A 9,636-nucleotide genomic window follows, 5' to 3' on the forward strand; every position below is an offset into this window, starting at 1 on the left:
TCATTTTTAAAAATGGCAAAATTTATAAAGATGTCACTTCGTCATGTTTTACCTCGGGTATGATTAGGGGTGTTCGTTTGGATGGATGCGTTCGATCCGATCCAATTAAGTAAATCCAAATGGATTTTGGTTTTCAAAATATGGATCCAAATAGTCCAAACTAAATTCAAATCTGATCCGATCCGATCCAATTACAATTCGGTTAGATCGGTTTTATAATTCAGTTTTCAAAAACCATAACATTTTAAAAGGACATAGAATTATAATATGACCTAATTTTACCGAAGAAGCAAAAACAAATTATTTACTTGTGATTTAAAATTTATAAACAACCACTACGAAGACATATTATAGTTTATTATTTAATAGATAAAAAAACTTTTGATAAAAAGTACATATTAATGTTTTTTATAAGGTAAAACCTTTTGAATTTATTTAAAAAAAATTATAAAATTAATAAATAATTATAGATATATTGAAAATAAAAACATAACAAATTGTTATTCGGTTTTTTTGGACTATTCGGTTCTTATTTTATAAACCAAAACCAATCCAAAATCCAAAATAATAATTCGGTTTTGTTGAAAACCAATCCAAAAATCTGAATATCCGAACTAAATAGTTAAATCCAAATTGTCCAATTGGACAATTCGATTTTATCCAAATAGTGAACAGCCCTAGGTATGATACCTTTTAAGGGCAATTTTCTAAGAAAATTTGATTTCTACTTAATCTTTGATATAAACTACACATTATACAAAATACTAGTTCATTTTGATGATAGGTTCTATTAAATTTACGATCATTGTTTTTAAATAAATAATCCTGACTAGGATTTCCATCTTAACAACATTGCAATAATTGGTTTGTTAAACGTTATATAAATTTATGTATTAAAAACCACACAAACAGTATACAAAAAAATATCCAAACACTACGAAATCAATTATTTAAATCATAGTTATCCGATAACTAATTTCAGATCATCCACAAACCATGTTTTTCCAAAAAAGATTACTTTAATGGAAAAAGATACCATATTCAATTGAACAAAAAGATGCTTTGTTTGAGCAGGAAGTTTGAAAAACAGAAAACCCTAAAGCGTGGAGAAGATGATGATGTTTCCCTTCTTTCCTGCTTTATGGACGGCTGTCATTTCTCACTTTTTCGTAGACCCATCGTCAAGCTTTTCACTCGATACCTTCACCTTCTCCTATAAGAAAACCCAAATCAATCGCTTTACATTCATCCACACCAGCGATAACCCAGAAGAACTTGTGGAGATCAAATGGCGCCTACTACCTTCGATTACGGATCAATTCAAAGCTCATCGCAGAGAAGAGGAGTGGCGATGGTTTTAGCCATGGTTACCGCCGTGATGCTTTCGCCGTTGTACGTGAATGGTCGACAGAAAGAAAGTCACTTGGAGACGAGATTATGGAGCTCTGGATTTGTTCTGCCGATGGTTCTTGCAGGGTTGATTGTCGCCATTAAAACAACTTCATCTTCTTCTTCGTCATCAAGTGATGCATTGTGTGAAGATGATACGTCGTCGTCATGGATGCTAAGAGTTGGGAGTTCGTCATGGGGATTAGCTGGGGTTCTTGGGATGTTCTTGTTTGTGGTGTATTGGCACGACACTGTTCAACATTTATTCTGGAGATAAGAATAGATTGAACTCTAGTGTTTTATCTTCCGATTGTAAGATTCGTTTTAGAACGATTTCAGATAGACTGCGGAACCTCGTAGCTTATATATACATTATACAACTACAAGTCATAATTTCGACGCATTTAATTATATTCTTATCATCGTATTAACAAAATTCTAGACCTATGATACTACTACGTATTGCTAGATTAACTATTACCAGAAATTTATGTTAGTAGTAGCACCAAAATACCAAATTTATTTTTTGGCTTTTTTGAAATTTATAGGAATAAACTTTTAGTTGTTTTGAATTTTATAGCAACCTAGTTTCAGTTTTTCAGCCATTCATAATCAATATACCATGCTTATTTTTTATCCATATAAAAAGGTAAAGAAGTAAATTATATGTAGATGTATGAAGAAAAAGGTTATTCTAGTTAATGTCACCTATATAGAAGAACTATTTCTCAAATGTCGACTCAAAACCCAGCTATTGTTTAAATTCAAAAACGATTTTTTTGGGGGAAATCTTAGATAGTAGTTGGCGTTCTTTTGATATTTGCCCCATGCTTTAAGGTAATAACAACGTTCTTTTTTCACTTTATTAACTCATTATTCTTGATTTTACTTGTCTCCAAGTAGCATACGATCCACAAGTACAAAGTATCCATATATAATTATAAGAATACAAGATGACTTTATTGGAATATGCAACAAACTGTATTAACTAATTAGAATAAAAGGAAAAAATGAGAAATTTTTTAATATGCGACTTAATGGTTATGTGGGAAAAATAGGTTTCACTGGTTCAAATATTTGAGCGCGATTATGAAGATCAATGCCACAAGAATAGAAAATGAAATATAACCTGTTCGTATGACATTGATCTTCATAATTGCGCATCCATTATTATACCAAAAATATTATACTAAAACAATAAGCCTTTACAAAATCTACCCTAATAAATGAAAATGACTTTGCCACATGTCCTCTTCTCATTCATTTGGACACATGACATTTTCTAAAAATTTTAAAATTTTCTATTTTCCACTTGTCATTTTATTGTATTTTTGATTTTATTAAATTAAAATCCACATTTAATATATAAGGTAATATATATGTAAGGTATTTATTAGAAAATGGTTTATATAGGTAATGTATCTAATGCATTAAAGTCTCATTAATTTTAATAATTCAAAAAATTTCTTATTTTTCTTATAAATTTAAAGTTTTCAAATTGTTAAAATTTTATATTTAATTTTTTTTAAATAAACTCATGTAATACATGGGTCTCACACCTAGTCATTATAATAGTTATTCAGCCACATCAGTATTGTATAAGTATGGCCTATTGGCCTTAATCTGTATAACCAGGCATTGATAATTTTCTTTTTTTATCTCAAAGCTCTCTGTTTGATCTAGTTCCCTAGGCTCTATTCGTATCAACATTTTCATCATTTAAAGAAACAAAGAATATCATCAAACACCTTATGTGCATAAGATTTGACATAGAAGCTTCTTCATATAACTAGTTCTTGAAGAATGATTTGAAATCAATACAAAATGTGTATCAAATGAAAAAAGTAGACTGAAATTTATATAAATTGAAGACCCCGTGTGGTATGTTTCCTCACTTTTCTTTCTTTTCTTGTTCCCTCGTTTTATTCTCATTCCCTCTAAATTCTTCACAAAGCGAACAATTTCCTCTCAAAGCCCTAAATAACCGTCAAGTCTCTCCTCCGCCCCGGAAATCGCCTTCACCATAGTCAATCTGCATCGCTCCTCTTTGAAGCCTCTGAAAGGAAAACCTAATCAGAAATCACATCCTTGTTGGCTTTCCTCTTGGTCTGTCTCCCTTCCTTGTTGACTCGCCACTTAATTCCTATCTAACGCCTTTCGATCTATTGGTTCATCATATACTGTTGATTTAGATCGTACAACTACTCAGCAGTAACAGCGGCGTCGATCACCAGCGGTGTCGATCACCTGATAGGGTAGCAGCGGCGGTTCTGTTGATGGTCTGAAACACTTTGAAAACTTTTAGTAGTTACAAAATTTACTAAAACAAAAACGCACAACAAAAGCAAGAAATCGAAAACGCACAACGAAAGCAAGAACGGTGGGTAGCAGCAAACAACTGAAATCCGCCGCTCCAAAATGTTTGAAGGTTCCAAAAACGATACAAGCACCAATCCCCGATGTTAGGTTACTATGAATTTCAAACAACCAGTTCCATACGCGCTTCTCCAGGTTTTTGTTTTCTCTATTACTAATCCTAAATCGAACCTTCATCCTAATCTTAACTAATTTCTCAAATCACTCGTAAATTCTATAAAAACTCTAGTTTTGAATTAAGTTTAGTCATTGTGTTGAGTTTAGTTTTAGATTTATGGATTGTTGAATCCAGCATGGACTTCTGCAAATTTCCGTTGATTTACCCTGGTTCTTTGCATTCGATTGCAGGTAAATCAACTTACTATAAGCGAAGATTAATAAGACATCTTCAAAAAAATAGGGTACACAGGATGACAAATTGAAAATCATTACCAACTCTAAGCTTTTGGTAGGACTAAGAGGGGTAAAATAGTCCAATAAAAGATTTTAGCATGTAAGTAAACCTATAAAATTATTTAGAAGTAACTTGGGGATTGATTATTTTACCCTTTTGATACAAATGTGATACTTCAGATAAATAGATAAATAGCACAGAGAACAGGTATGTGCTTCATGTAGCTCTTCGTGCTTCAAAGGACACAACTTTAAACAGTGATGGAAAGAATGTTGGTAATTAATTATAATCTGTAATCACCTTTTTTTTACTATTCTTACTTAATAGTCAACTCAAAATCAACTAAATAAACTCCACTCCTCTTTTCTCATTTTTATTTAGGAGAGTATTTCAAACCTTGTATGGATGCTATGGAAAACGAAAGTCACTCTGCTGTAAGTGTATATAAATCTTTACATCCTTTATCAGTTTTGCAATCTTACTTTCTCTTTTTTAAGCTTTTTTTTTAATTCTTCCGTTTTGTAGGTTGTTGATGTTGTTCTAAGAGAATTAATATTGGTTCATCTTGATACAATCATGATAAATTTAATCTGCTAATGTGAGCCATTCTCATTTTACACATTATTCACTTTATATGGTGAGAATTTTGGATTTCTTTGCTTTGAAAGTGCTGACATATGTTTTTTTTTTGGTTTCCAACTTCATGGTGCAGAAGCTTTTCTCTTTTATTGATCAGACCTCTATACCAGACAACCCTGATTCATTGCAAACTTAGGAAGTTCCTCTGTCAAGTCACTTGGTTACAATATATGTTAAGGTAAAAATCAACTGCATTTATTTAAGCATATATACATTTTGAAAATATGGAAGAGTAGACAATCTTTTCTTGCTAATTTTCAGGAAAAGCTTTAGGAATGGCTGCTAAAAGCTAAAAAAAACTACTTCAAGATGAAGTTGATAACAGAAAGAAAAACTTTGAGTTTCAAAGTTGTATGTTCCATTCCATGTCACTCTATAATTTACTCAAACTCTAGATGTTAAAACATTGTTGATCTAAATTCTTGTTTTTGTTTTTTTGGGTTTAGTTATTTCAAAGCATATGGTTGTTGTTAGCACAAATCTCAAGGTTATTTTTTCTTTCTACCTATTACAACTCATAAATTATTAAGTATTATTCATCATTCTAATTTTTTTTGTAAGTTTTTCTTTGAAATCCATTCATGAAATGGTAAGTTTAAAATTTCATCTTTAATAGTGAATTAAAAGAAACAGAACCTTAGTCATGTACCATGCACATGCTATTGGTAGGACTAGGAGGGGTAAAATAGTCCAATAAAAGACTTTAGCTTTATATTACATTCTTTTAAACCAAAGCCTCTCAATTTGTGTCCGTCTTCCATATCACATGAAAGATTAGTTTTATTGTTAATAAGCAGCCCTCAGTCTTTCCTGTTGAATGTCCTTGAAGTCATTCTAACTAATACTTTGCAAAAGACAATTATACCCTTGTTATTCATGTCCAGGGGCTCTTCGGTCTGTCGTGTCAATTCTCATTCAATATATATTTTATCTTTTATCAGTTTTATCTTGTTGATAATTTTTTTTTGGCAGAATGATAGGAAATCTGCAACTATGGAAAGAAAGATGGGCAAGCTGTGAGAATCCTAAAAACGATTTTACACAAAAGATACTATGTAAATTGTTCTTTTTACTACTTTTACTTTCATGTTTGTCAGCATTTGATTTCCAGAGTTATTGATAAGGTTGGTTGCATGCAATCAAAAAAAGGGCCAATGGCACTAGAGACCATGAAGGTTAGTTCTGTAATTTTCTTCCTAATTTAAAATTATGCATCCATTTTTATAAATTATTATTGTGCTATTAGTTTTGGTGTGGTAGATCAAACCCCAAAAGAGAAATTTCTGAAGACCAATATACAAACACGGTATTTTCTTTCACCAACATGTTTTTTCATATATTTTTTGGTCGGAATCGGAATCCAATTCCAATCTAGTCCTACATTTAGTTTAGCTTCCAACAAACACCATGTCTCCTTCCATTGCAGGAAAAAGTAAGTAGAACATTGTTAGCCTAATTCCATGGGATTTAACGGGAATCGGAATCCAATTCCATTATGATCCTTCTTTCGGATGCATGATGTATGTGGAAATGAAAATTTTGAGGCGAAATTGAGATTATGGTACATTATACTTGGAAATAAAATATCAATCAATATTAAACTTCTGATATTTGATGATTTTGATCATTTTGGTAAAACATTGATATTTGATGTTTTTGGATGTTATGTTAAAATTTGATAGTTGATTTTGGTATTTTAATGTTAGTGTTTGGTTTTGGATTGTATAATTATTTGATGTTTTCGGTATTTTATTATTGTTTAGTTTGGGATTGTATAATTATTTGATGTTTTTAGTATTTTTTTTTTGTTTTAGATTTGTAATAAACAAATTAATATTATATATTTGCGAGGGATCAGCGTCGACAACAAAAAAAAAATCACATCTAAATTTTGCTAGGGATCAGCGACGGAATATAAAAAGACAGGTATAGAGGTTTGCTAGGGATTAGCGACAGAATATAAAAAGGCAGATATAGAGGTTTGTAAGGGATTAGCGGCGAAATATTTATCTAGTTTTGTCGTTGATGTCCTAAAATAACGATATTAAGGGAGCAATGTGCGATGGATATTCCATCGCTAAAAGTCGTCGCAAGGAAAATCAAGTCCGTCGCTAAATCTCTTGCTAAGCCATTAGCCACGTTCTATTTGGCTATGGAGTTAGTCTGTCACAGATCTGTCGCAAAAGACCTCTAGTGACGGAATAGCGACGGATTCATTCGTCGCTAAAACCCATGTTTCTAGTAGTGTATATGTAGAGACTATATTTCATTTTTTCAATCAATTTCATTTTCTCAATCAATGAATACAGAAAAAGTTAACATGGTATTAAAGAAGGCGTGATTCGATTCTTTGTCATATTTTCATCTTCAATCTTGTTTTTTTATTCAATTCATACTCTGTTATTTTGTTTTTTTCTTTCTATGGTTGAATTTCAATCAAATTCTTCTAGTTCTTCTAATTCAACTACTGATTCTATATAACTACCACTTAGGGATGTTAACGGGCGCAAACAGGATGGGGGTTGCATCCCTCTCCCCCACCCCCGAAATTTCCCCATTCTGCTGCCCCCCGAAATTTTCAACCTCTCCACCCCGCCACTGTCTCGAATTCCTCGATTACCCCCACCCCCGCCCTTGTTCTCTTGCCCCCGATTGATTTTGGGATATTTTTATTGGTCCAAAAGAAGTTTTTTGTGCTTAAAGAAGCTATTTTTTGGGTTAAAAATAGTTATTTATAACATAGTTTTACATCTTAAAAGCAAAAATGTTAGTACATCTCAAAAACATTATACTAACAACTTATAAACATGATATTTTACTAAATGTTGGAAGATCAAAATCATTGCTATTATTTATTATATTTATATAATTAATATATATATATATATATATATATATATATATATATATATATATATATATATATATATATATATATATATATAATATTAACGGGGCCCCCACGGGACGGGACGGCCCACCCCTGTCCCCGCTCCCGAAATTAAAACGGGGGTTAAACTTTCCCCCGCCACCACTCCCGTCCTGATTTTTTTGACAAATATCCCCTATATAGAATCGGGACAAAGAAATTAATTCTTCTTGCAACTTTTCTCGAACAAAGTGGCAGTCTAATTCGATATGCTTTGTTGTTTTGTGAAAAAAAAAAGATTAGTAGCAATGTAGATTGCAGCCATGTTATCACATTTTACTGGAATAGGAGTTATATTAGGTACTTGAAACTCATATAACAATCATGGAACAATATTATGCTCAACAAAAGATAATGGAACCGTAACTTGTTTCTTGGATTTCAACGAGATTGGGCTTCTTCCAAATAAGATAAACAAAATCCTCTAACTTATCATATAGAGACTGGACAAGCTGCCCAATCCGAGTCACAATATGCTTCAATACCAAAAGTGGATGCTTAATTGAAAAAAGCCTTTAGTGACAATTCCTTTGATGTATTTTAAAACATGAAGAGTTGCATCATCATGTTGTTGACTAGGAGCTTTATTGAATTGACTGAGATATTGAATTGTAAATGCCAAATCCAATCTAAAGTGAACTAGAAAATATAATTTCTCAATTAACTGTCGCTATAAAGTTGGATCATCCAAAGGATTATCCATTAGTGGAAGTAATTTGAGATTATGTGGCAAATGAGTGGATACTGGTACAACCTCAGTCATAGAATAAAGAGCAAATAAATCTTATCCAAAATTATGTTGATATACAACAATTCCATCTTCAACTCTATCAAATTGAAGACCAAGAAAGTAATTCACTTGTCCCCAAACTTTAATATGAGATGGATCATCAAGAATCAATTTTAAAGATGAGATTTCATTAAGATCATCACATGTGAGAAGAATGTCATTTACATAGACTGTTATAACAACAATAGACTTATATGTATTCTTGATGAAAAGAGGATGATCATTGAGAGAAGGAACATATCCTTTTTCTGTAAGACATGGGACAACTTTCCATACCATTGTCTAGATGCTAGTTTTAAACCATACAATGATTTCTTTAACTTGCAGACTTGATGTGTGGATGTAGAAGGATGACTGGGTGATAATTTCATGTAAACATCCTTATATAGATCACCATGAAGGAAGGAATTGTTTACATCCAATTGTTGAATTGTCTAATTTTGTTTAACTGCCAATGAAACTAAGCATCTAATGATGTTGAACTTGACTGTATGAGAGAAAGTATCATTGCAATTAATGCCCTCTTTTTTAGTAAAGCCCTTTGAAACTAATCAAGCCTTGTATCTATCAGTTGTCCCATCTATTATGTATTTCAAATTATATACCCATATACATGAAATTGTCTTTTTTGCTTTAGGTAAAGAAACAATGTCCCATGTATTATTTTCTTGTAGAGCATCAAGTTCCTGTTGCATTGCCAATTCCTAATGGCGATTTCCTTGAGCTTGATGATAAAATGTAGGTTTTGTCTCATGTTTAGAAACATTAAAGGCAAATGTTTGATTGGAATGGGTAGTATGAACATAGATGTCAAAAGTAGAGCACATATTTATAATTATGTAGCAACAAAGATAGGATTAATCAAAGACATTATTGCATACATAGTCACTTAAACGAATTGGAGGATTATACAGCCTAAATGATGTTCTAATAATATTTGGTGAAGGTTGAGAATGTGAGGGTAAAATGGTTTCAGAATTATTAATTGGTGGATTTAGAGAATGTGGAATAGATGAATGCATTGAATATGTTTCATTTGAGTTTAAAGGAATGAAAGAGTTGGGTGTGTGAAAAGGAGCATTTGAGATGTTATGTAAAGGAAAAATATTATCAAAGAAT

General features: G+C 31.8%; 1 long non-coding RNA gene across 7 annotated transcripts; it reads left to right on the plus strand.

Annotated features, from left to right (window-relative positions):
* Positions 1–3,046: 3,046 nt before the first annotated feature.
* LOC111921369 (uncharacterized) lies at positions 3,047–6,526 on the plus strand. 7 transcript variants are annotated; one of them, XR_006190727.2, is made up of 12 exons: positions 3,049–3,900; positions 4,114–4,258; positions 4,339–4,434; positions 4,541–4,593; positions 4,685–4,757; positions 4,872–4,976; positions 5,060–5,149; positions 5,245–5,285; positions 5,771–5,814; positions 5,896–5,973; positions 6,045–6,104; positions 6,225–6,526. It is a non-coding gene; the product is annotated as an uncharacterized LOC111921369 (long non-coding RNA). The 7 variants fall into 7 exon arrangements; XR_006190729.2 differs by having other exon boundaries at positions 3,054–3,495; positions 3,582–3,900; positions 5,771–5,973; XR_006190730.2 differs by having other exon boundaries at positions 3,048–3,900; positions 5,771–5,973; positions 6,059–6,104.
* Positions 6,527–9,636: the final 3,110 nt, after the last annotated feature.

This window comes from Lactuca sativa, chromosome 4, assembly GCF_002870075.4.
Source record: "Lactuca sativa cultivar Salinas chromosome 4, Lsat_Salinas_v11, whole genome shotgun sequence".
Classification (NCBI taxonomy): Eukaryota; Viridiplantae; Streptophyta; class Magnoliopsida; order Asterales; family Asteraceae; genus Lactuca; species Lactuca sativa.